Source organism: Falco punctatus, assembly GCF_963210335.1.
Source record: "Falco punctatus genome assembly, chromosome: 11".
Lineage (NCBI taxonomy): Eukaryota > Metazoa > Chordata > Aves > Falconiformes > Falconidae > Falco > Falco punctatus.
Genome location: NC_137591.1, coordinates 15897389 through 15925073, shown reverse-complemented (window position 1 = coordinate 15925073; position 27685 = coordinate 15897389). Strand labels below are relative to the sequence as shown.

Sequence of the window (27685 nt, the reverse complement as noted above, 5' to 3'; positions counted from 1 at the left end):
GGCTCAAGTCATTCTCCGTCAGCAGTCATTTTAGCTACCTCTCTCATCTGTAATTTCACTGTTGATAGGGTGATTTAAAACACAGTCAAAATTACTGCTTAATATTACGGCTTTATCTAAATCCTTTCAGGTAAAGCAACCAAACAAACAAAAAAACCCAAACAAACCAAACAAACAATAACAAAAACAAAACAAAAAAACCCACCAAAACCAAAAAAAAGCAAACAAACAAAAACAAAACAAAACCCACCTGGCAGGCAGGCTTCTGTTTTCAGTTATTCATGTTTTATTAAAATAAACAAGTAGTTTGCAAGCAGCGGAACTAATGAAACCTGGTGTGCTGTAGCTCTGTGTCTAGTGATGGGATTCTGTGAAGGCTAATAAAGCACAACTCAAACTGAAGCTTTCCCTGAAATGAGGACATGTGTAATGTCCCTTCCGTCACACAGAATCTCTGGTGCCTATGGAAAGATGAGCTCATATTGCAAGTCTTTCCCAGAGCAGATGCCCTAATTGTTTTTTGGGTTTCTTTTTCTTTTCTTTTAACAGCAACCTATTCACACAACATTTAAAGAAGCTTAGTAACTCCATAGCTACATCAGAATTTGTGGAAACAGGGAAAAAAATTGACAAGTTACTGGGGACAGGAAAATGATGTAGACAGAGGAGCACTCCTTTATCCTATGCTAATGAAACCAGGCTACAAAGTTTCCCAGTGTGCCTATAGTGATGACCTAAGGAAAGTCTGTGTTGTTTAACTGGGGGCCCCTCCCAGCAGTGCCAGGGTTGGGATTGTTCCTCTATGGTTTTATTTTAATGGCCACTGAGGTACTGGGGTTGAATGGAAGATTTATGTGGTCTCATGGGGTTGTGATTGCTGCCAGCTCACTCTAAGTGTTGCTCCTTGTCATCCCCATCATTCTGTATTCCGGTGTCAAAGGTATCATTCTGGCACTGTTTGTCTCCCATGTTGTTCACCGGAACGCTTTGAGAAATTCTGTGCTTGTGATTCATTATGGTCTTGAGAAGCTTAGTGAAACTGTTTTGTTACTCTCTGTAACGGGCTGAGATATTTCCGTTTATCAGAAATAAGTGCTGGAATTTGGAGGTAAATGTGTAATTGCTTACCTTCTCGGGAGAAAGGATGTGTTTACAGTGTAAAAAAGGGCAATGGATTTTGTAGTGTATTAATTTGTTAATTTGTTGTATATACGCACAAATTAACAAGGATGTTTTAGTTCAAATATCCAAATGAACTGTTAGTGTAGTCAGACTGTGTTAAAATACTTCCAAAATTAATTTTTGACGATGTTGACACTTTAGTGATGCTGTGATGTTTACATCACAGGCGAACATGACTTTAATCAATTGAGTGCAGTGCTTTGAGAATATTACATTGAATAGGTGATTTAAGAGGCTACAGAGGGAGCTGTGGTATCCCTCATGCTGGCTTTTTGTTGTGCACTGGCCACACCGGGGAGTTGTGAGTGTGGAACAATGGTTCCAGTAGGTACCGTTCATTGGTGAGATACCTGTTTGACTCGATAGTGAAAACAAATAAGTATTTACCTAGTTGTTTATTCTAGTCCCTGATATTTACTATATGCAGATATGTATTTTCTGTGAAAACTGAAACAGCTTGTGTATCACTTTTGAGAAGTGAAGTTAATTACAATGTGCTTTACTACCTGGTTTTACTCGGCAGTCAAACAGATTCAGATAGGGGAAAAAGATGTGATGGAGACAGAAGATGGAAAAAGAAGTGAGAGTGTATGATAAGCATTTGGACCCAGCTATCTGCTGCAGTTCCACTTTTGCTGTTTAAGAGGGAGTGGTTGTTTGATTCTTTGGTTTTTTAAAGCCCATTGCTTCTGTTAAGAAAGCTGCCAATTCCGCATTCTGCCTTATTTGTTTGGAGTTTGACTTTATTCTAAAAGCATCCTCTGTGTTTTTGGCACCACAACTTCACCAACTTGATTCTCAGAGACACTAGTGCAAAGACCAAAAAGAAAGGAAAACAAAGCCAGAATAAGAACAATACTTGAAAATTATATAAAAACAATATAGCAAGACCATCAAAGTGCTTAAAAGCCTACACAAACGTAAAAGACAAAGTATTACATTTGTGTAGTCTGGCATATTGGACGAAGACTGAACTTGCAATCATTGTATGCAGAACAGATTTCTGCATATTTGAATATTATTGTTCTCTTGTGATTCACAGTCTTCTTCCTTTGCTTCTTTTCTAGCATTTAGATGATAAGTTGTTTGAGCTATTGAGTTTCTGAACTTGAAATATCAGGGCTCTTTTCAAAAACTGTCTATGTTAAGATTTTCATGCAATTATTAAATGCTAAATGAAGATGTTATTTAGCTGGTATTACACTGTATTTTGCTCCTATAATGTGGCCCCCACCCAGAGGGTTACAACACCTGGAAAAAATGCATCGGCATCACTGTGGTTAGATCAGTTCCTGTCCAGTGTTCATGTATTTCTGATGTGTGGTCCTGGACATCTTACTGTCGCTGTATCTTGTACTGTTATGGTTGAGAAAATCAAGTTGTTTTGCTTGTAATTTCTAGATAGGTAAACTCTTAAACCTAAAGACTGATCTGAAAACTTAATGGAGTGTCTAAATGGGTACAAATTTTATGGCTTTCTAAGCAAAAATTTTCAACAATGTCAATACTTGAAAAGAATAAAGCACTTACAGCTTCAGATGATGCAATACATAGGTTGCTTGTAACAATCACATCATGTATTTTCTCTGTTTCTCCATTCCCTGAACTAGTAAGTGTTGTAGATCTCAGCAGGTGTTGGCTTGGAAATTCTTAATGCTATGATTGGTTTCTAGTCAGCTGCTCTATATTGCATTATGATGTAGAAAAGGGAGAGTTATATGTGGGACTATATTGCATTGAAAACAAAGGAAATTAGGAACAGCTGCTGAAAGAAGAATCCTGGTAGTGAGAAGAGTATTAAATTGTGAGAGTGATAAAAGGTAGTGTAATACTCTGGGATGGTGGAATTTATTGTGATTCAGAAGTTCCTATTCATGATAAAGGGGACAGGGAATCCTCAAAAGGCTTGTGTCTAGCTTCCTTGGAGAAGATAGTTTTGGAAATGAGTTACAGTGCATCATCTCATGTGAGTGAATAATCTAATGGTGTTTTTAAAAGTGAGTCTCAGTAGAGCCTGTGTTTCTGTACAACATTTGGTATAAAAAATGTGATACGCGGTGAAAAGATTTTTTTGTTTGTTTGTTTGTTTTGTTTTGTTTTGTTTTTAAACTATGGCATGGAAGTCAAGTTACCTTTAGCCATGAACAAAAGTCTGGGTTTGGTTGTGTTTGTTAAATCAAACCTTCTGTAGGGCATATACTAGAGAGCCCCTTTATCAAAGCCTTAGCTGTGGCTTTAAAGACCTTTTCTGTCCATTAATTTTCATCAGTCACAACTTGGACTGAAGAGAAGAGGGACAGGGAATTTCTCATTTTTTTCTTGAATATTATGCTTTACTTCCAATCACATTATGGAAGAAAAACCCCGCCATCCTGCCTTTTGACTTGTTCTTATGGCTACTGCTGTAGCTCATCAGACAATGTTCAGCGTTTCATCACTCAAAGCTGGACAAAGATGTTGCAAGTGGAATTAAACTCTTCTGGCCTAAATGAGTTTTAACTCCATGTCTGTGCCAAGCCACAGTTAGAGAAGCCTGTCTAGGTCCACAGCATCAATTCTTTACTTTAAAGAATATCATATTGTGAAAATCTGGCAGTCTGTTAGGAAAAAGCCTGATTTTACATCTTTATCTGAAGTTTCAAAGCAGAAGGACTGCTACAGACTGAACCTTACCTCTAAAGACATTTTTTCTATGTCTTTTCAGTCTGGTGAACTACCTTTTTATTTTTTTCCCACTACTTTTTTTTTTTTTTTCATGAGCCCGGGATCCTGTGCAGATGAATTACAAGAGATTTACCTGATGAAAAGTCACTGCAAGAAGAAAGCTTGTAGCTGAGCTCTTTGCCCCAGAAATACTTACAGATACCTGTCAAAATGTGGATTTGTGGGGGAATGAAGAAGGGGAAAACTGACAGCTGCCACTGCACTACTGCAATCCACTTTATTGCTTAACAGCTCTCTTGCAGCTGTGTGGTATCTACCCAGCTCAGGGCTGGCCCTACTGTCAACCAGAATTTAATAGACTATTGAAATATTTTGTAGTAATTACTTATATGAAAAGATTATATCCTCACATACATGTTTGGAAGGGTGCATTTAAGAATATTCCATGTAGTCGTCTCCAAAACAGTCTTGCTGAATATGGATCCCAGATTTCCTGCCAAGGCAGAGCGTTACAATAACAGGACCACCGAGCTATTGGTAAACTATGCTGAGGCATCCGCAGGAGTACTAAGTGTTTGACTCAGGCTGCAGAAAAGCATTGTCTTTCTTTGCTGTGTCCTGGAATATTTTTCTGTTTTAAGTCAGCATGGGTCTTCCTGGAGGAGAGGAGAGAGAATGTTGAGGGAGTTTGTAAAAATGCAGCATCTTTACTTCTGAATTTCCTATTTGCTTTAGGTATTTTAACACCTTATGTAATATTTTAATGTAGGCTTTTTTCCCCTGAAATTATATACTGTTTTCAATATGGCTCTTTATTAGCTGCTTCCATAGATCCCTTCTGCACAAATAAAAAAGAGAAATACCTTAAAATGGATCTCTGACTTACTCCATTTAACTTACTACATCTCCTGATGTAGTGATGGCATGTTGATTTCCTTTTTGGCCTCAGAGTTACGCAGCTCTTCTCAACTCTCAGTTTTTTCCATCATTACTATGTAATGCTATACTTTGCAGGTCTACTGTCTACCAGGCCTGTGCTATATAATCTGCATTTACCTCTGCTGAAGTTTCATGCTCAGTTTGCTGAACAGCTTGTTCATGCATTTGTTGCTGCATATCTCCAGTCCTCCCTAATCTTTCAAATTCATTCACCTATGTTACTCTGCTAGTCAATCTGTCTGAACATGCAAATACACCCTTGTTACCCTGAAAGTCTTCCTTAGCCTTCTGATAGCCACTGACTTTAAAAGGCTATTCTTCCCAATGTCATTGAATTTTCTTGGTTTCAGTCCTTGCTTGAAGTGCTGTGTCCTGTCCCCTCCATCCTTGCTTCTCTGTGACATCTGCTGATCCTGTTTCCTGGAAAAATTATCCATCATTCTCATTTGACAAATGTTTCGTCTTACTCTTAAAATGTAGTAAAGTTTTACCCATTTTGCAATCAGATAAGTTGCCCTTACCTATAGCAGTGAACTTTATACCCCCTGTTTTCACTTGTTCAAAACCCCTGTTGGAGCAGACCATTCTACAGCAAATTAAATTATCCTCCACAGCCTATTTAGACATAGTTAATGTGCATCAGTTGAGTTTTCTCAGACAGCAGGGGGTTGTCAGGCCAAAAGTAACATCCTCCATATACTCTGTAATAAATCAAGTTAATTTAACACCTCAAACTTACAAAACATGAATTTTCTGCTCCACTTCTAGGAGAAAAGCTCACATGCGAACAGGCTAAGTAGCCCTTTACTAGCAGAAAAAACAGTGCAAACCCAAACCTAAAAGAGGTGAGGGCTGTTCAACAGGGGACAAATCAAGTGCCCTGTCTCAACGCTGCCACATCACCTGCCTTAAATAGACAGCAGTATTCTTTATACTTCAGCTGCAAGTTCCCTGTGATTTGACAATTTTGGTTGTCCTCTTCTTTTTCTCAAAACAGTCTCCAGATTCCTAGATACCTTTGAAAATGAGATTTATGTTTGCTTATTTTTAATGATGAGGTAGGGGAAAACACTTGGGTTTTATGGTTGCAGTTGCTATGTATATATAGCTATTTTTAATGCAGCTGATTCGCTTGTGTGTAGCACCCAAGATTAAATTCCATGGGGAACTGTAGATTTTCAGACATGTACAACATTTTTTATTTAGAATTGATACTGAAAAAATTTGTCATTTTATTTGTGCCTTTTAATTCTGTGCAGCTAAAATTTACATAGGTGCAAGCTGATAAGGCTGACATAAGAGGGTGAAGTCTCAATGAGGTCAACAGGGAGTTACATGAAAAACTCCTATTATTAATAACGGAAATTCTGTTCCTTTTCCCTATGTACTCTGTTGAAAATTGTATCCCTAAAGAAGTTGACAACAAATATGCTTTCCCTGTTTAAGTTGCAAAGCACACTAACATCAAGGTCACTTGCTCCATTTGACGGAAGAAAAAAAGCACTATATAAAATATGGATAGAGTGTCAATCAAAACTGGTTTTACAGTATACACTATGGTAATGTGAGTCATATTGCTTTTTTATTTTTAAACACAACTAGATATGGTAGTTTGGCAGCAGTGTTTTTACAAAGACAGTGCCTTCAAACTCTTTCATAGCAAGACTGGAAATCCTGCCAGGTAAAAAAAAAAAAATGTTATTGAAAACCTTTCTTCCCTTATAGGCCCATTTTGACAGGAAATCTTTGAGAGGCAGCAGCAATGAAGTGCCCAGAGATTTCATCTGTCTTCTTTTGCTTCAGGAAATGCTGAGCACAGGCTCCCCTATTAGGCAAAATACACGAAGTACCAAATCCCCTTAACAATCATCTTCAGTCTACTCTTAGGTTGACAGCTTTCTGTGTCCTAGTCTGTCAAACAGGGCCTGCTACTGAGACTCATATTACTGGGACCAATGTGAAAGTTTTTGATGGTACTTTGAGGGAAAAAAAACATATTGTCAGTGCTTACAAGTTATCTCATCCAATCAATTTTACAGGGACTTAATCAGAACAAAATACATCATACTAGAAATATATTAAATCACAGTGATTTTTCTTCTGCTCCATAATATTGGCATAAAGATCCGGTTTGAAGGCATTGTCTGACATTCTGTGTGATTTGGTAAAATTCAGCAAATATTAGCTGCTACATTATAATATCCAATAGTAGTTTTTGTTTGTTTTTGACAGATGCCAAATTTAAAATTTAAATAATGTTTCAAGAATGAAAATGACAGCTTGCAGTAATTCTGCAGGTGTCCAAGCAGATGTACTTCCAAAAATAATTAGACAAAATATGTACAGATTGCAGGAAATATGAAAAAATTGACATCAAAATTTCATGAGTAGACTCTATATGTTTGGGCATTTCTGCTACTTTAAAACTATTAGTTAAGAAACTTTCATACACTTACAGAACGATGAATGCACATGAAATGTAAACCAGTTTAAACCAAAAAAGCTAGTTTTGTCTTTGAATATGGAGTAGGAAAAAAAAATAATAAAATGTTGAAGTGTCTTAAACTAGTATAGTCTTATAAGGATTTTTTTTGAGGAATTTTGTCAACTAGGCAAGTAATAAAGAGGGGTACGTAGGAAACAGTCCAAAACATAGATTCTATCCTCAAACTGTGTGATTTCACTCCCTTTTCTATGGGCATTCATAATTTTTATTCTAGAGGTGGTGAAAACAGAAAGGAGAACAGAGCATGTGTATTTATTTCTAATCAGCTGTACACATTTCAATACAGAGAGATGGGAGTGAAAGCTGATTTTTGAAGTTTTTCTTGCTTGAAATAGGAATTGTGTGTGTCTTCACTGCCTCCCAAGAAAATGCGTTCCAGGAGTAACCTTAGATATTAAACATCCTGCCCTTCTTTTCATCTAATGCTTCACTTCAGAGTGAGCACAACAGAAGCTGAATGCCACATATGCTGGAAAACTGGCAAGTGACTTAGTAAAGGCAGAAAAACAAAAATGCCAAAAATAGCACAAAATAAGACAGGTATCTCCCTAAATTATCTTTTCTTATCTCAGCGGTTAAGTGATTATTGAGTAAAATAAACAAGGAATCCTAAGTATAAGGATTGGAAATTAGAACTCTCGCTCATCACTTGAATATAACAACTTGTCTTATCCTGTCTGAATTTAAAATCTTGCTCTTTCCATTCTCTGTCTATGGCCTAAATAATCTCAGTTTCTTTTCCCAGTACAGTGATGCAGTTTTAAGAAAAGGTGTTGCTGGTGTCTTGTTATCTAATAGCCTATGGCATAATATATGTCACTTGGGACATAGAAGATGCGATCCTGAATATGCTAAAGAAGAAGAAGGAATTTAACCTGGATTTCCAATTAGCCGGGCAAGATCTCTAATCGCCAAGCTATCATATCAAATAGTAGGCAGACCCACTTCCTACAGTAGTTATCTAAAAAAAAAGTTGTGTTCCCACCCTTTCTCTCCTTATGGAGCATGTAAAAAACTTCAACAACTAATCAAAGAACACAAGAGTATGTAAAAAACCCAACGTATGCCATGGATTCCTCTCCTCCTCTCCTCTCCCTCTACCTCCCATGCCATCAGTTTTTTACAAACAAAACTATTCTGGAAAGATTTCTGCTGTATTTGCAGTGAACAAAGCAAAAAGATGCCTGTGCAGTAAGGTATAGGGGATAAGTTTTGTTCTTCACTTTTTTTCCCCTTAGGACTGAATCCCACTCAGCTGAGGTAAATGAGAAGTTTGCTATTGTGTGCGGAGGTCACTGGAGCACACACAGGGTGGGAGGGGGAAAGATGTGGTGATTGCAACACTGGAGGATACTGCTGGCCATTCAAGTGAGAGGAGGAAGGGAGAGAACTGTTCATTCTCCTTTATCTTTCTTCTCCTTCCGTACTGGGGTTATTAGTGGTAAAGGTTTGTTAGTCATTTTGGCCATCCTCCAGCCCATTTCCTACAGCAGTTCCCTCAGATTTTTTGCAAGTCTCTGTTATCTTAATCTATGGGACATCTGACATACTGCTTGGCAAAGGATTCCACGGTTTAATCAGCACCAGCTTCAACACTGTGTTTGGGTGTTGGGTTTGGGAGGGTTTTTTTTTGGCATATTACTTCTCAAAACCAGAAGCAATTTTTCTTCCTACATTTGGTACTAATAGTATGTGAATTCCTTGTTAATCTTCCAGGCATCTTTTTAATAAGTTCTTTTACAAAGGCACCTCTGATTTGTTTGACTGCAATCTGGTAACAAAACTGTGTAAAACTGTCACTATGGCAGTATTTATATCCTTACTTCTTCCTACGTCTCAGTGGAGCAAACTCCCATCCAGATTGTTCTGTGGAGGAAGTTTCCTGTTTCCTCATTGTTTAAATATACAAAATAAAATTACATAGAAAACTTTAAATGTAAAACTTCACATTCTCTTCCATCACAGCGTATTTGTTTGTGTAAGAGTCTTGGCTTGAGTATTTTAGTTTTTACTTTCTGCTCTTTTTTATCTCTTTCCATATGCATCATGATTCCTTTTTCTCCAATCTATTAGTTTTCAAGGAAACCCTTTAATGTGACATGTTTATATGTGTTTCCATTGTATCTTCTATTTTATTTACACTTTTTAGATCAAATGTTTTAATTAACTTTAAAAGAAGGGTAATGTAACTACACTAATTCAGGCTGCACATTGCAAAAACAAAATTTGTGCTTCCTTTTTCATTGTGTCCTGTGATGGGATGAATCATTTTTTAACAACACCAAAAAAAAATCAAAACCCAAAACTCAACAACTATGGGAAAGGTTTCAAACAGTGGAAAAACTAAACAAAGATTTGGGGGCATTTGGACATGTCCCTCCTCCCTCTCCAGTTCCTGGGGATATGTCTGTGATGCTTTTGAAACTGTAAAGATGTGAAACAAATCTTATGGCAGATGCTATCATTCCTCGTGGAGCTGAGTCATTTTCAGCCCACTAACTTAAACGGTTTTTGGATTAGGCCCTGAAGAAAAGGATGTCATCTCTGAGATGTGAAATGGTTCTTCACAACATCCAAGGATAAGTATTGCAAACAGAATTGATTTCATACAGAATCTTTCTTTTCTCATTACAATGGATTTAGCTAAACTGTCAGAAAATGTCAGATCTTCTATTTGTGCCCCACAGGACTTTTTTTTTTTTTTCTTTCAGTATGTTATTCTTTTTTTTTTTTTTTTTTTTTTTTTTACAATTTCTCCTTGCTGCAACACCTAGCATTTTGCTAAAATTTTAGGTACTTTCACTAATATCTTTGACCTCTGCAAACACCAGCTACCTTCTCATTATTTCCAAATAATACACTACTTACAGAAAACTTTCTGTGTTCTGAAATAGACTTGCAAGTGCATGTTAAAGGGACAGTTTTACTGCAGTCCTCAACAAATCTAACAGATGAAACATGCCATCAGTTGGATCTGGTATCCAGGTAAACAAAGTTTACAGATGCCAGCTGTTTCTCGCTCTTGTTAAAGGGAATGTGGTGCTACAAGAGGACTCTGAGCACTGCAGTTACTCATTCAGGTGCAGACTTCTCTGCAACAAAGGTAGGAACCTTTGTCACTGCTCCCTCTATATTAGTCAGCTATTTATTCTTTCTTCCTTCTATCCTATACCTCTCTTGCCACAATACACAGGGTGTCCTTGTTGCAGAATCCTAAATAATGAAATGCTTTTTGAAATCTCCACTAAAATAGTGCTGATGGCGCAGTATCAACTTTGAAGTGGGTAAGCATGGCTTGAAAAAGCAAAAGACTTCAGTCAGTGGTGTGCATATATAATAGTGTTTTCTGTGCAGAAGCAGCTGACAGCAGGATAATCCAGGAGGATAATGCAGGTGCAAAAATAGGAGAAAGAATCAGTCCAGATAGAATCTCTCTCTACTTCTCAGTCTTATGAAAAATTATTTAGGTTCTCTGGAGTTTTGAAGATGAAAACGTTGCCTTGTTTGCTAGGGAGAGATGAGATTTTCCTGTTGGTGATTAAAAGTTGGAGCAAAACAATATGGAATGAATGAATACATGCAGAGTGAAACAGTAAGTTTTTCAGTTCTCAGTCGATGACTAGGAAAGCAGTGGAACTACACTGTGAAATAATAATGCTTTAATTCAAATAGTAATTTGTGCTTTTCTTGAAATGACAAATTCTGCCAAAAAATTGTGAAGCTTACTTTTTATATTCACAGAAAAAGTAACCATGTGAGTAAAATGGATGTGTTCTTTATAAAGCACCTTACCCACTGACTTTTTGATGGTTTTATTTCCTGTAATAAATTGGTATTAAAAAATAGTACATAACAAAGACAGTAATGGCAATTCTGTTGTCTGTTGGATTCTCCTATCCTGGTGCAAGTTCTGTTCCTTCACTTTTTCTTCTTTTTCAGTTTGCTGAGCTTAAGATGGTTCGCTATCCCCAACAGTTTTGCCACTGATTTCACTGAGACAGGATTTAATTTCTTATTTCTTTACTTACAGGTTGCTGTGTCTGTCTTCCGCCTGATTTCCCTTATTCTGGTGGCAGGCCTACTGTGATCTAGAATCATTAATCCTGTTTTACTCCTTCTATGTTTTGTAGAAGTTTGCTTGTATTTTGTTGGTGGTAAAGCTGAGGATTTACTGACATTGTCATTTGTACCCTTCCGTTACTAGTATTTCTTCCATGGGAAACTGACTTGAACTGAAATGTTCAACATATTGGATGCTTCTCAATTAAGATGTATTCAAAGCCATCAGGTGATATAAAATATAAGGTCAAGATATTTCTGTATATTGATACATTAAGAATGTTAGTTCAGCATTGAAAAAAGAGTGACAAGATTTCTCTTCCTTATGGGACAGCTTCCAGATGGGATATGTCACCCATAGGAAAAGAAACATAGCTAAGCTAAAGAAATGGTCATTAGTTGCATATCAGTCTGGCATTTAACTAGCTTGGAGCACCACTGCATGCAATGTAGAAAGGCTGTCTTCACAGCATTGTGTTTAGTACCACTCTCAAGTTTTTATAACTGTTAATCTTGTGCTTTGTGACAGTTGAAACTTGTAACCTGTAGAGAAACAAGCTCCGAGTCTGGCTTTTGAGTAGAAGCTTTTAGGATGAGGTATTGCCTCAGTAAGAACTTGCCCCCAGCAACTCTTTTTTCTCATTTTTCTACCTTTTATTTTTTTTCCCCTGATGTACAGGTGACTAAATCTTTGTGAGATCTTAAGACATAGACACTGTACAAAGGTATAGAGGTATAATAGAGGAGAATTGGGGTGAACAGTGCAGTGTACGTGGACCGTCAGTCTGATGGAACTCGAACATCTCATGAAACCATTGTGTTTCCTTGAACCTGCAATAGGCTTTGCTCACCCTTAATGCTTTTAAATCAGAGGTGAACTGTAGAATGTGAAAGGTTTTCCAGTCAGCTACATAACAAACGATTATTATATTTTTCACTTTTTTATATTATTCATAGCACTGTACAAATTCCCTGAGAAAAAAATAAATTAATTTAAATGTGAAGGGTTTTGTTTATTGTCTTCTGATTGTGTCTTCGTGCCAAACTCCACCACTGCCTTGTGGCAAATGCTTCCTTCAGGGTATTTAGAGATGCATTTTCTTCTCAGGTTCTCTTGGAGGCAAGATTAATTCTTGACAAGGGTGAGCTGAGGCCTTGTGTGCGGGAAAGGGTATATTGAATTGAAACCCAGATAACTGTAGATTAGGCAAGTACAATAATGTACATTCTTTGCATATTGGGGGGTGGGGTGGGGGGAAGGGAAACATGTCTGTCAGAAGCCCCAACACCAATATCTTTATCCTGTACAGATGTTGTTTTTCTTTTTCTGGTAAAGAAGCCATCAGAAGAGTGCCATTTTAATTAGGTTTAGTATACAAAAAAGAAAAAAAAGGAGCAATAAAAGAATGGCAATCTGCCACTGAGAAAGAGACTTGCCAATATCATTAAAGAATGCTATAATAGTCAGCTTATAAAAATTATGCAATGACAGAAATACCTATAGAAATGTAAGATACTTTGAATAAATACAAATGAAGGCTCATAGAGGCCAAAAGCATCATGGGAAGTCAGAAGCTTCTCTTTTACATGATTATACAGCTAGAAAAAGTACTAAAGTCATAACCAATACAGGTGAATCCCATGGAGAAGTGCAGCTGATGTAACTGCAAAAGTCAGGTCTTCTTTACAAACAGTGGTGGGTTGATCTTGGCTGGCTGCCAGGCATCCTCCTAGCCACTCTGTCAGTCCCCCTCCCCAATAGGGCAGGGAAGAAAATAAGATAGAAAACCTCATGGCTCACACTGGTGTGACCAAGGCTGCAGAGAAATACCTGCTCCACCGCTGTCTCTCCATGGGCTGCAGGTGAGCCTCTGCTGTGGCGCCTGGAGCTCCTTCCCCTCTGACCTGGGTGCTCACAGTGCTGTTTCTCACACTTTTTTCTTCACTCTTCTGCATAGCATTTTTGTCCTTTCTCAAATATATTTTCACAGAGGTGCTGCCAGCTTCGCTGTGGGCTCAGCTGCGTGCTGGTGGGAGCATTGCAGGGCCAGCTGTGTCTGGCTGGCACCAGCCCTGTCTGGCGGGGGGGCCCAGCCTCTCCTCATGCAGCTCCCGCTGTCGACACCCGGGCACAGACACCCAACAAAAGCTTGAGAAAGCTCGAACGTAATTCTAAAACTTATTTAGGTATGTCTTAACACTTCCAACTTTACTTTGATAAGTAGTTTGCTTCCTTTTTACAAGTCAGTTAAGAGTATCTCTTTTAAATTTCCTAGATGTCTTAAGGAGTTGTATCAAGATGGCCTGTTGCTGTCATACTATGTAGGGTCTGGCCTCCCTCAGAACTGTACAGGTTATGCTTTAAAAGGTGCAGTGTATTGGTGTTCAAACACATAGATCTCAAAAGCTATTTTGAAGGTATAGATTTTTTTCATTTCTATATATTGATTTCTAGAAATTGAGACTTTAAATAGAATGGAGATTTCGACTCCGTCATGGATCTTTAAATGTAATCTCTGAATCTTAAAAATCCCACTACTCATTATTTTTAGGGGATAAATCCAAAGAGATTTGGATGTGTCAGTGTTGCTTACATTTATCGTGTCAATGCCACTTGCGTCCTAAAGCTGTGGCTCACCATGGTGCCTGAGTTTCTGCTGGTGGCCATAACTCCCTGAGTCCTGACTGGCTTAGCCCTTGCTCCCAGGCGTTGCTGAGAGAGGATGATTTCCTTGCCTGTTCTGCCCCTGGGGCTTGATTAATTCAAAGCTTGTAGAAAACAAAATTCCCAGAGGATTGGCTTCCTTCTTTCCTCTCCTGTATCCTTTGAAAGACGTAGCAGCCTCATCTGTGACCTGCAGGACCCCAGGACACCCATGTTCCAAAACCTGCTTTGCCTGAGCTGGACAAGAACTTTTATTAGTAAGGACTCATGTGAAAGTCCTTTATATTTAGCTGTTGAAGATGCTCAATGCAAAGCTGCAGTCCTGAGCTCTATTATATCCTTCAAGTGTGGGGTGAAAGGGATTTTATTCCAAATCTCCCAGGAAGTGGTCTACCCATTATATTTCATAATATGAAAAGAGGGACAGTAGGGTGTTTTTCCCCCCTTTTGTTCCCTTGCCTCCTCCAGATTTGTGAGAAGAATAAAACCACATACTATCTGTAACCGATATATCACTCATGTATTCATCACTGCAAATGGTGAGTTGGGTTGTCACTTGGTAATCTGGAGTTAATTAATTCCTTGAGAAGGACCATGCTCACTTCTCCATATTTGCTTTCATCTCATTTAAGTGTCTTTGTAAGGTTTGTCACACTCTTTCTAGGTTCTCTTTGATATTTTCTGGATGCTGAGTCCATTTTTAATGCTTAGTTGTCAAGTTACCAACAATACTTAGTTATGATGCTTAAATCATTTATGTGGATTGAATCCTTCCTGCATGCTTTTTAAGAAAAATAGCACAAAGTCATTAGCTAGAGTGAAAGAATGATCACGCAGAAACTCATCAGTTAGATGCTGAATATGAAATTAATGCATCCTGAATCCGTTTTTCTGGGCCAAGGGTTGTGAACATGAATGAAATACTCTGTATAACTGACTCAGAACCTACTAGATCAATAAACTCCAAATGCAGAGTAGCTTTACATTTTCAAATGTAGACAGAATTTCAGGTGATATGCATTAAATTTATGTATCTGGTTCATACTAGATTCTAACATACACTGTTATCAGTCGATATTTAGCATGAAAATGAATGTAAGACTGTTAAAGTTTTGTCATGGGTGTATATTCCAGGAGTTTTATATTTGAGAATTTTGTAAGCAAGCAAACTGTCTGTTTTCACACACAGTAGGTTCACAGAGGTCTTTCAGTATAGATCTGTTTTGGATTAAAGGAAAATAGTGTTGGTTGCTCTGGAAAACATTCTTGTTCAGAATATTTCTTGAATGTATGGGTCTTCCTGGTTATGAAAGATTGTATAATGTCTATCAATCAGGCTCAGAAAGTAGCATTATGGATGAATTTCTGGTTGTGCCTGGAATCCCATTATAGAGGGACAATTCAGACATAGTATCTTCAGAAAATGTGTAAGTTTCATATCAGAGTAAATTGCTATAAAGTTGCAAATATGCATTTGCCAGTGTTCCTGGGATTCCATGAGATCCACACATACACGTGTACTTCAGCTGTTAACATCAGCCATGCCGAGCGTGTAGTGTTTCCTAAAGATAAACACAGATGGTGCTGATCTCCAGACTCAAACCCCTCTACTGCTTTAAGTGACTGCTGCCATGATGCTAACAAAATGAAAACTTGAATTAGCATCCTTCTGTTGATATTCATTCTAAATCTCATATACAATGAATAAAGGAGAAAACCAGAGAAAAACTGATCTTGAAAAAAATCTGTGATGTAAATAGGTAGTTTCCCTGCTGGGCTCTCTGAAAGTAAGAAACTGAAACAACCCAACTTAGTTGAGTAAATCAGACTCCTTATTTTTATTGGTGCTAAAGTCTACAGGTAAATGTAATGTCACTTTTTTCATTAGCGAAAGGAAAACTTTGGACAGGGAAATTAATTCTTTAACATATGCATATTTAGTGCCTAATTAGCAAAGAAAACTCTGGAATTAGCTTCTCAAAAACTGTTCTGCACCCTGAAAGGTGAGAGATGTGGTAATGGTAACAATTAGAAAGTTCAGCCTTTGTGCCTAAATGTCACCTGGAACCACAGGTTAAATATTATATTAAGTCTGCAATTTCAACATAAAGAAATAGTTTCTCGTGAAGATGCAGAACAGTTATGATTCTATGGCACTTTGCTGCTTTTAAAGCTTAATGAACTGCTTTCCTGTAAGCAGTTATTCAGTGTCCCTGCTTGGCATTATAAATAACATCTGTCTAGCATGTAGATGGCGGTTTGATGTATTAAAGGCTAAGGATTAAGCACTCATTAAAGGATGAATCATATTCATTATGGTCTCTTTCTGTACAACAACCCTGTCTGCTACAAACCCAAATAATCTCTATGATGAATAAACAGAAAATGTCTTACTGAACTAATACCCTACTCGGTTATTTCCATAGGAGTTCATTTGCTTTATTGTTCTGTTTTATGTTCTCCTCCCAGTCAGATCTTGCAATATTCTTGTTCCTGCAGTAACATCTCTTTAAGTGATGCTTCCACAGCCAAGACTTCCTTCGCTCTTCTCTTCTCAAAAGCTGTGTATAATCCTCTTCCATAATATGACTTTTCTTAGTTGACTTCTATTCCTGTGCTATCATCTACCTATCAAATCTCAGTTTCCTTAGCTTATTTTTGATATACCAAATGTCACAATTTATGAGAGATAACAGTGCAAAGCATTCGTTATCTCAGTCTCTATATTCATTCCTGCTTTCAATTTCTAACTAAAACTTTTCTTAGATAAGTTCAGTTTAAAAGTTATGACAGTGTAGAAACATTTACTGATAAATGTTGTTAGGAACCACAGAACACACCTGTAACAGTCCTCTTTGCAGATGACTCCACAGAGCAGAACAGTTTTGGCCTATAATCCTTGGAAATTTACTAAACAGCATCAAGAAATTTTTGGCTTTTTTCTTGCACAACCAGAACTGTTGGTACCAGCTGAAAAAAATTGGTTAGAAACATGTAAATCCAGTCCCTAAATGCTGCTTTCTCCACCACTCCTTTTCTACTGTCAGTTTTGAAACAGACACAAGGAATTTTATTTATTAATTTGATTGATTGACTTGGGCATTGGCATGGTTGAAATGATTGATCTATCATAAATTTTTGCTTCCAAATAATGAATTATTTCATACAGAGATTTTAATAGAAACTTTAATAAAGCATTATAGATTGAAGGACTGCTTGTTATTTCAAACTTTGCTCTGTAACTAAAACTCTATCTTTTATTTTTGACCACAGAGGATGACACAGTAAACATTCCTGTTGAGCCATAGATTTGAGGTTCCAAAATCAACAATAAGGATAAGGTGCATAAGTCCTCAGCTAGTCTCTGTGCTTAATAGAAATGTGTCAGGAAACAAACCATTAGTAAAATGGGTGCCCTAGGAAGCCAGGGCAATATGTACTGTCATTTAGAATGTCTCTTCTGCTGTAGATAAAATATCTGAAGGACCATCAGTAGATAACGCCCATTACTCTCTCAGATGAATTATTTGCATTTAAGAAGTCTATCTAAGCACTTAGATTTCTTCTAGCCTAGCAAACAATATGCAGTTATAAATATGATGGTTGGAAGGAAAGTTCTTCCAAGGAGAAAAGCTTACTTGTTAAGATCATTAGTAGGCCAGGGGAGAAGAAGAACTTCATATTTTAATGTATTCAGAGTTTGAAATGGATTTGATTGCTGAAAGTATCTAAGAAAAGGAAGAAATGGAATGGAAAGTTTAAAAGTGAGAGAAAATATTTTTTTTTGCTTTTAATCAGATTTGTTTGCTTATAGAGTAGCTAAGAAGCTTTAAATTGGCTGTAGTTTCATGGGAAGAACGTTCTCTTATAAACTCAAATGTGCATGTCCTAGAGTAGGAAGCACAGAGAGACAAGAGTTGCCAAAACCAAGACTGTGGGCAGTGTGCAATAATTTCAGATGTCTCTAGTTATTAACACCATTATGTTCTTTTAAGCATTCATAAATGAAAAATGAGTATCACACATAAGCCTTATTTCCCACTGGTGGGTATCACAAACATGAGATGGGCATAGTGAAAGGAAGTGTTTAAGATGTGGAGAACTACTGCTGAGAGCAATGACTGCAGGAGAAAGAGACCACCAGTGGAGGTCAGAGAAACAATTGCAATACATTCAGAGTGACATTTTCATTTTTCGCAAATTCAGCAGTGTTGAGATCTAGGATTCTACTTGGGGACTGCCTCTAAAAGGGCTGAGAGTTTTCTAACAGAAGATACAAAAAAATAGGCAAGATTCTCCTGCTTTTGTTAGCATTGAAAATATTTGATTTCATAGAATCATAGACGGTTTGGGTTGGAAGGAACCTTAAAGATCTTCTAGTTCCAACACCCCCTACCATGGGCAGGGACACCTTCCACCAGACCAGGCTGCTCCAAGCCCCATCCAGCCTGGCCTTGAGCACTGCCAGGGATGGGGCAGCCACAGCTGCTCTGGGCTACATGTTCCAGGGTCTCACCACCCTCACAGGAAAGACTTTCTTCCCTATACCTAATCTAAACCTACCCTCTTGCAGTTTAAAGCCATTTCCCCTTGTCCTATCACTACCTGCCCTTGCAAAAAGTCCCTCTCCAGCTTTCCTGCAGGCCCCCGTTAGGCACTGGGGGGCTGCTGTAAGGTCTTCCCAGAACTGAGCTGCTCCAGGCTGAACAATCCCAGCTCTCTCAGCCTGTTTTCATATGAGAGGTGCTCCAGCCCTCTGATCACCTTCATGGCCCTCCTCTGGACTCACTCTAACAGGTCCATGTCTTTCATATGTTGGGGACCCCAGAGCTGAGTGCAGTACTCCAGGTGGGGTCTCACATGAGTGGTGTAGAGGGGGAGAATCACATCCTTCAACCTGCTGGCCACGTGTCTTTTGTTGCAGCCCAGGACATGGCTGGTTTTCTGGGCTGCAAGTGTACGTTTCCAGGTCATGTTGAGCTTTTTGTCCACCAGCACCCCCAAATCCTCCTCTTCCTCAGGGCTGCTCTTAATCCATTCTCTACTCAGCCTGTATTTGTGCTTTTGATTGCCCTAACCCACGTACAGGACCTTGCACTTGGCCTTCTTGAACTTCGTGAGGTTTACACAGGCCTCCTCAAGCCTGTCAGGGTCCCTATGGATGGCATCCCTTCACTCCAGCATGTCCCAAGCTTCCTTTCTCCCGTTCCTTCCATATATCCTTTCCTTTGGATCCATAACTAAATGCATATATTCAAACTACCCTCACAACAGCATCTGGCTGCGTTGATGTCTTCCCTCCAGCCAAGAGAGTCAACAAGTATTTTCTTCATTTCATTGATGTGCTGGTCAGCAGGAGATGCTGCATTTACAAGGCCTACAGTTTGTAATAGGAATGAACGAGGAGATGATATCAGTCGAGCAATCCTCTGTCACATCTAGCAGAATATCTGGTACTCTGGGTTTTTTCATGCTTGTGAGAATGATAGGCAACTGTACTTCATTTTACTAATATGACTAATTTTTTTTAAGTACGGTGTACTTGAGGTGAGAGGAAGACTGGCTCATGACAGCACTAAAATTGGCAGCTGCCATCAGGCCTTGTTGTTGCTGTAACATTTGCAGTTCTGCTCTGACAGGAATGGATTCTGTCTCTTTCCTCCCATTAAGATGAATGCTGTAGCAATTTCATATTTTTTTGCTGTGTGCCAGTGTGCAGTTAGTGTTTCCATTTGCTTTGCTCTTCATTCTCTTTTTAATCATAATTTTCTGTTTCCTTTTCTTACTTTTCCATTTTTATTGTAGGCATTGTTAAGGTTGCCTAATAGTTTCTATTATAAGATTTGGTTTTCAATTGCATGTAAATTTGCTAACATTTAAGAGTTCAGGCAGAGAGGTCTCTGTGTCAGAGTTCTGGTGACTGAAAGCTGCAGCTAACACAATCTCAGCAACAGTGTTGGGAAGAGGTGGGGTTTTTTTGAATGCTCCTAAGATTCAACTGGGAGCATATGGTACCACTATACTTTGGAGATAACATCCAAAATTATTACTGCTTTTGTGTCAAGGAACACTTTCTTTATCCCCAAAATTAGTATTCATTGAAACTAGGCTCTGAAAAAAATTTCAGTTCATACATTTTCTATGGAGAATGTTGAGGAATTTAGCTGTTAATTCACTGGGGATTTCCTCTAGATTGTGGGTGCTTATCATCTTAAAGATCATCCACAACTACCCTGTTGAGAATGGACACAACCCAAGAATGAGGAGGATGAAGGCCACACAAGTAACTCTAATAGCGTTTTTCTAATTTTAAGGGAGTGTTTAATTTTTCGAGTTTCTTCAGCTTTTAAAATGTTTTTGCATTTTGATACATAAAAGGAGTAAGATACACCAAACTCTGAATTTGAGTACTGAATTTGTGGTCAGTGTTTTTCATTGCAAAATGTCTATAGAAAAACCTTCTGTTCGTGCATACATGCCCCAGTTCCTTGGCAAGCAAAATACATATTCAGATTTTGCTCACAGCAGTATCTTTGATTCATCTTGGACTGAAAGAAACTAATCTCTTCAGTCCTCAAAACTGGGCCAGGCAGGTGCTGGGATCTCATTTCATGTGGGTGCTGTAGGTCGTGGATCAGATGTTGGGGTTGTGCACTTTGTATGTATAACAGCATAGATATCAGTTGAGAAGGACTTCGACTGAAGATTCTTTGCTAATCTGGCAGGTGGGATCAATAAATTTGTTTTAAATATCCTTTATAGAGATAATTTTATGGAGAATTATATTTGTTTGCTCCCAGTCATTGGAATTTACTTTCTTCAGAGGAAGATGTGTGTGCTGAGAAAGACAAGATTTTGTTTTCCTTGGGTAGTTCCATTTCTTGTTTTAAATGGTTTCACATGGGGAAATAAGCTGTTTTATCAGTAGTGGCTGATCTTGGTTGTGCATATTCATTTCGCATCTTGAAGGTGATGGAGACCATGTTTTCTTTCCTATATTCTCTTGAACAGACAAGTAATTTATTTTTGTTATGAAAGATTTTACCTTTCTGCCTGCACTGCTGAAGCAGACAGGACACCCCATATCCTTTACCTAATTCTGAGGCAAAACTCCCAGTGACTTAAATAGCAAATGCACAGAGCACACATTTACTTTTACATGATATATCACTCCAGTGACTTTACTGAAGATTTGCATAAGATCCCTGCTCTATCCTGTCTCCTACTGCAATTTTTATTACAATCCTGCAAAATATTTAGCTATGCATTGGGGTCTAATCTGAGCCTACTCATGTCAGTGCAGACTCCCATTGACTTCAGTGGGCTTGGGAATCAGGCCATGAAGAACAGGTAGCGGAACAAGATGGAGTGTGTCACAGACTAAACACATTTTTCACTTTAGTGAGTCTTGAGAAAAGTATTAAAGAGGGGTTGTGCTCTGGGGGGGACTGTATTTGGACCTGTAATAGGGCAGTCATTAACCATCTCATTCACTTAAAAGACATTACTCTAACTTGTCTACCTATTTCTTAAGTCTAATCATAGCAAAAAAATAATTTACTGTGTACAGTTGTACAAAAACACGCCTTTGGAACATGCCTTCTGAATACTTAAAAGTACTGCAGCTGCTAAAGCTGCCATATAGATTCCCTTTTTCATGTTTTTATTGCACATATCATAAAAGGTCTACTGTTGCTCATGTTTATGTACAAGTGTGGCCACTAACCTTGCCCCACTTTCATAGATTTGTTCATCTCGTGAGACACTTTGTATGCTCTAAACTGAAAAAAGATACACAATTAAAACTTGTTAAAGATAATTAAACTGAAGTGGAGGGAACAAACCACCCTGCCTCACTCCTTTGTTCATAATAGTAGTCTCTGAACTATAATTAAATTCTTCCTTCTAATAGTTGTATACATACAAAGGAATTTTCCAGATAGCAAAACAATACAATGATTAAAAATGATTAAGAAGATTATTCTAAAAGCAAAGATGAGTCATGGAGGGTTGGAAAGATTTTAGGTACCTCTAAATATACTGTACCAGCTGGGTACCAGATGGTGTTTGGCTACTTGCACCCAGTAACTGAAAATATCAGAGGAGCAGCTACACTATTGCCAGAATCAGTTCCCCTCCCTTAAATAAAAGTGGCACTCTTGGGAACGACTTGGCAGTGCAGAAAAATTTCCTGACAATGAGATCTATTAGATTGTAGAATAGTCTCCCGAAGGCAGAATTAGATGCCAAATTGCTTGGCATGTTAGAGAGGCTGGACGAAAGCTAGAAAACATATCGTAGAGATGTGCTACTATAGTGAGGTGTTGACTTACTCTGTTATAAACATGGAATTAGCTAAGAATGTCACTGCTATCTTGAGAGTAACTTTAGAATAATTAACTGTAGCCTTCATTCATGCTTGTTTGCATGGGGCATCAAGGAAAGATTAGGGAATCAATGTTGGCTGAAGATAATTTTTGTCTGACTTGTCTCTAATCAAAAAATCAATCAGTCATTTCATGAATGTAGTGTGCTTCATGATCTTAGTAGTTGTATACTCTTTTAAAAGTTATTTTGTACGAAGATAACGTACATATTTTCCTTGCAAAATGTTGTCAACGCATCTTGCAGAAACAAAAAACATCACCAATATGTTATACTAGACGTGCAGACATCATCAGCTTTTGTGGATAATGAAAAAACTCTTGTAATTTGTTCCTCTTATCTGTGATCAAAAGATAATTAGAAAGAAAGAAAAGATAATTAAAAAGAAATTAACTTAACTTCAAACTCCCATTTCTGTTGGCTGTTTGAGAGTCAAGCCAGAAATAGGAAGCACATCGCTGTATGTAGCAGTTTGCTAGCAAGAAATCATCTCCAAATTGTTAGAAGTGTGATTACATTAATTGTGTCCAAAATGAAAGGTTAAAGAAATCAGTAGAAGCACTGTATTATGGAATACAAAAAAGGGAATGATCTGATTAACTAATGAAGGTTCCAGCCTGTATGGATGTTGCTGGAACTTTGTTGCTATTTCAGACTAGCTGAATCATTATGTCCAAGGAATGAGTAGCGGGAAAAAAAAAAAAAGAAAAAAAAAAGTAAAATATTCTTCTTTTCTCTTTTGTTATTATTTATTTATTCATTTAAATGAATAACAAACCTTGGGGACCTAAAGCCTCCAGTGTCATTTGAAAGTAACATTTTCGATTTGAGCCCCAGCTGTGGACTCTTTTGTCTTTGAACTAAATGCAGCTGGGGCTGAAAGCGCCCTTGGCAGAGAAAAAAACAGTTGTTTTCAGAGGCTAGGCTTTGATTCTACTTATTTCCTCACTGCCACTACAGACTAATTTTTGCCTGTAAGTAGAATTTAAGTGTTTAAAACCATAGACCTGCCTGTGCTGAGTGGCGTTCTTGTAGGCTGCACAGAAAGGGTATAACCTTCTCCATAGACTCTCCTACCTTTTCAAAACTTTGAAGTATCGTCACAGGAGCTCTCCTTAGTACGAAAGAATCTGGAGTTTTAAAATTTCAGTCAGCTTACAGCCCATTGTTAGTTTGTAATGATGGACAGAAGTAAGTAGAAGTACAGTGGAGTCCTTTCCAAGTGTGTTGCTACTCCTTCTCACTCAGAGTTTGCTCCTTGGTCTCCTTTAGTTCAGAGACAGCAGGACAAAATCACAAGACAACTAAAGTCTATGTTTTGGTATTAATTTCTTTCAGAAATCTTAGTGGAAAGATTGCTTAAATCCCAGTAGCACACTGCTGCTTTGTTGTTGTTGGGTATTTGCCAATCAGCACTTACTAGAAAAGCATTGCTCAGGATAGTTTGCACATGTTTTAAGTGTATACTGTGTTTCAGATGTTGCTATGCTCAGATTTAATTTCTATGACCATGAGAAAGTGAATGGTGATGATAAAAATATCTGTTCATCCAGTGTCCGAGTCTCATCAACTTTTCCCAAAGCCATATCGCAGAGGGTTATCAGAAACTAGTAGGTCACTGAGTTTATTTTGAATAGACAATGTAAAAAAAAAAAACCAATATTAAAAAAAATCCTGTCCACAGTAGCAGCAAATGTTAACTGGATGCTGCTACCAGTATCCTACTGCTTTTACCTTACTCAAAATGCTAAATGAAGTTTTGGTAGGACTTTGTGAAACCACAGTAATATAAAAGTAAACATTCAACCAGGCTCAGGTCCTGGTCCTTCATTAACCTAATGGAACAATGCAGAGAGCAAAAAAAAAAACAAAATGCAAACTCTGGCCAGCTGAGATATTTTTTTTTGTCTGAGGAGGGTGCCAGTTTAATAAGGAGCTGACAGAAATCTCACAGCATACAAAATCCCTCCTCTTCAATCTCTGTTTGTGGGATGAACTAGGGGAAAAACAATATGGTAAAAATACTGCTCTTATTCTACAGGTCCTGGATTTGGAAAGGCTCCGAGGGTCACAGTAAAACAAAGAGCAGAATTTAGGGTACCCTTGAAGGTGTTCTGGCCAAAAATGCTTTTTGCATTCCTGTGATTGACAAGCTGAGAAAATGACACCCAAAATAATTTTCTAATTCACCATTTATCTAGATTAGTATCTATTTTCTATAAAATGCACATGAACATCCAAATATGTACAGACAGACCTAGTAACGTGAACTCAGAGGTAGATCTGTGCAAGAAATCTGTGTGCTTTTAGACACACACATTTGAAAATGTGCCTGCCTTTGTTTACTTGTTCGTCAAAGTGGGGCTGTCCTCTCATGTTACACAGGTCAGTAGGAGAAAAGCTGCTTTACTGTAACTCTGCTGACTTCTGTAGAGACTGAACTTGGCATTTGATTTTGGTCAAGTTACATCAGTGAAGAATGTATCCTTCACTATTCCACTTTGCAGACTTCTAAAAGAAAAAGATGTGTTATTTCAAGAGTATACTGAGTCCATGTGTCCCAGTTTTCTTCCTGAAGAACTGTAGTTAAGCAGAATTTTTCTGAGTTTATTTTTTAATTTGTATTTATTTTTCTACCACAGATAATTAGGTTTTTTTGTATGTAATATTGGATCAGCCTCATAGAAATCAAGTAAAAGTGACATATTTGCCATGACTGAAATAGTCCTATGGATTGTTTCTAAAAAAGACTTCAACTTTCTCTTTAACCTAATCCAGTGATCTGTAAACTGTTAAACGTCCAGTAATTTCAATTCAGCAGCAATATTTTTCGTTATATTTTTCCCCCCATAGCAAGCACATGCAACACACATGAGCTAGTGGAGAAGATCTTGGGAGCTCATGAAACAGAGCTGACCCATCTTAACGAACAGCTTTTCTCGTTTGTGTTTGTTGTGTACTGCACATCCTTTCGGAACACAGTCCCAAATCGTAATGATGTCCCAAATCACAGGATTAATGTGTCTATGAACAGACCTCTTCTGCCTCTAGAATGAAGTACTCCTTGCTAATTTCTCTTCAAGACACCAGCTTAATTGCATTTTAAACAAATGGGCTGCTTTGCTGGCCAACTTTTAAATGAGATAACAGCAATGTTCACTCTCCAGCAGTGATGAGTGCCTTGCAGTAGATTCAAAACTCTGTTCAATAACAGGTTTAATCTCACACCAGCAGATTTACTGCAGAATAAACTGCCACTGAGCTCATAATTAGTAAAACAAAAAACCCCAACCTACTAAATATTATTTTCCAAAGCAGCAGGCTATGTTTTAGTGGAAATTTTTAGTCCTTTTCTTTGTATGTTTTATTGATTTTATGTATGATATTGGGAATTCATGCTATGATTTAAGATAATGGTCTTTATCGATCACTTAAGCAGTTGTTTAGCTACATAGTAACAAAATGATGCTCCCATTCACAGAATATGTGATACTGACAGCGGGGAGACCACAGTGCTTCCCTTCTTAATGTTTATTTCTTTTTTCCAAAAGCATATTCACTGCTGGAAAACAGCAACTGCAAACATTTGTGCTTTAGAAACAATCTTCCCATAATTTTCTTTGTTGCAGCTATTAGTAGCCAATTGTGATTCAGTGATACCCAGTTCAACAAACAGATGTTCGAAAGTATATTCTCTGTAGCATGAAAACAAATATTAATGAGGTAATTGGAACTATTGAGGAAAAGAATATGGTGAGTATGTAGTTTCTAGTGTTTGAAGTCATGCCCTTCAGTGTTTTCTTGCATTTAGTGACAAAGTGAGTTTTCAGTATCTAACTGTGTTTAAACACCAGAGGGCAAATTTTTACAAAGGCTTCATCCTAGGTTCAGGTTTGTGTGTGCACACTATGTTTGTACACAGGCAGGAGAAAGTTGGAGAGTAATTGAAAAGTTGGAGAGTAATTGAAAAATTTGGTCTGTGATAATTTAGAAAAAACCTGTAAAGTGATGTAGAGCAGTTGGGAGGAGAGGGAACAATGTCTAGCCTACAATATGCTTTCATCTTTTCAGCTGGTTGTACGTATGGTGACTGATTCTGTCTATGAAAGAGGTTTGTTTTTTTTTTTTTAATGAATGTATGTATAATCAGTCCACCATCTAAACCATAGGCTAACAATTCTTAATTCACATACATGTTGCATGTGTGTGAAATTAGATACAAGATAATTATCTTTCATTAATTTCAAAGATTCTTAAAAAATAGCAGAAGGCAGAGCACAGCCTGTAAAACCTCCTTTTCAATAGATCGTTTTTCCCTGGTTAAAATATTATATACCAGAGTATTAAAAGGCTCAATTTAGTACATTGCTTTTACGCTAGAAATAACCTATTTTAGTAGGATTGTGATATTGTCATGATTGTGATGCAATATACATTATACATAGCAATTGTGTTAAGGAATAGAACATGTTTGGCTGTGCTAAAATAAGTATAGAATTACTTCTTTGGTTGCTTCCACATTTTGAGGCAGGTGTGTTCCAGAGGGAGTCAGTGCTGTCCTGGTGTTCTGATTGTCCATACCAGGGGAGCCCAGGTTTCCTTCCAAAAAAAAAATGCGAGTATATGAGGGTTTGGGGCAGAGGGGCGCCTCATGACACATCCAGCTTGCTGTGCATCTGATGACCAGCACTCAAGTAACTTCACTGAATTGGTTTGTCCCAGTTTAGACACAAGCAGTGAAATTCATCTCATCTCATAGCCACCCAATATATAATTTCTTTCGTCGCCTTTCAGATTTTATAAAAGTTTATTATGCCTTTATTAAGTTAGGGTAGGTATTGTGCAAGGCTACAAAAAATCCTGCCACCTCATTCTATCCAAAATACTTTTCCTGTTTCTATTTCTATTTCTATTTGAAAGTTTTTATAACCAAATACAAAGTACCGGGGTACCATAAAGAAACATGAAGGATTCTAGCAAAATTCTTCACAAAGATCTGATCTTTCCTTGTTTGTCAAACCCTGTAAAAACAATGATCAATGGCAGCAGACTATTGTCACAGCATCAGTGTTTCTTGATATAAAAAAGAATATATATTTTTTTCAAAAGGAATCTGCACTTAGATATATGAGATAGTGAGAGTACTCCTCTTTGTCTGAACAGTCTCTCTGCAGCTGTAGATCTCCTAATGTACTGTAAGTGCATTCCTTAATTCTTGTGCTTCTAGCTTCCCAGTTGTTTGAACAGTGGCTTTGACTTCCTTATTCTGACAGAACAGAAACATT

General features: G+C 37.8%; 1 long non-coding RNA gene across 3 annotated transcripts in view; it reads left to right on the top strand.

Annotated features, from left to right (window-relative positions):
* LOC308071369 overlaps positions 1 to 27685 on the top strand; it is a 300702-nt gene that overhangs the window by 65025 nt on the left and 207992 nt on the right. For all 3 annotated transcript variants that reach the window (XR_013931118.1, XR_013931119.1, XR_013931120.1), the window contains exon 1: positions 1 to 27685. This exon is cut by the window's left edge and continues 65025 nt beyond it; it is cut by the window's right edge and continues 22680 nt beyond it. This is a non-coding gene — a long non-coding RNA (uncharacterized lncRNA).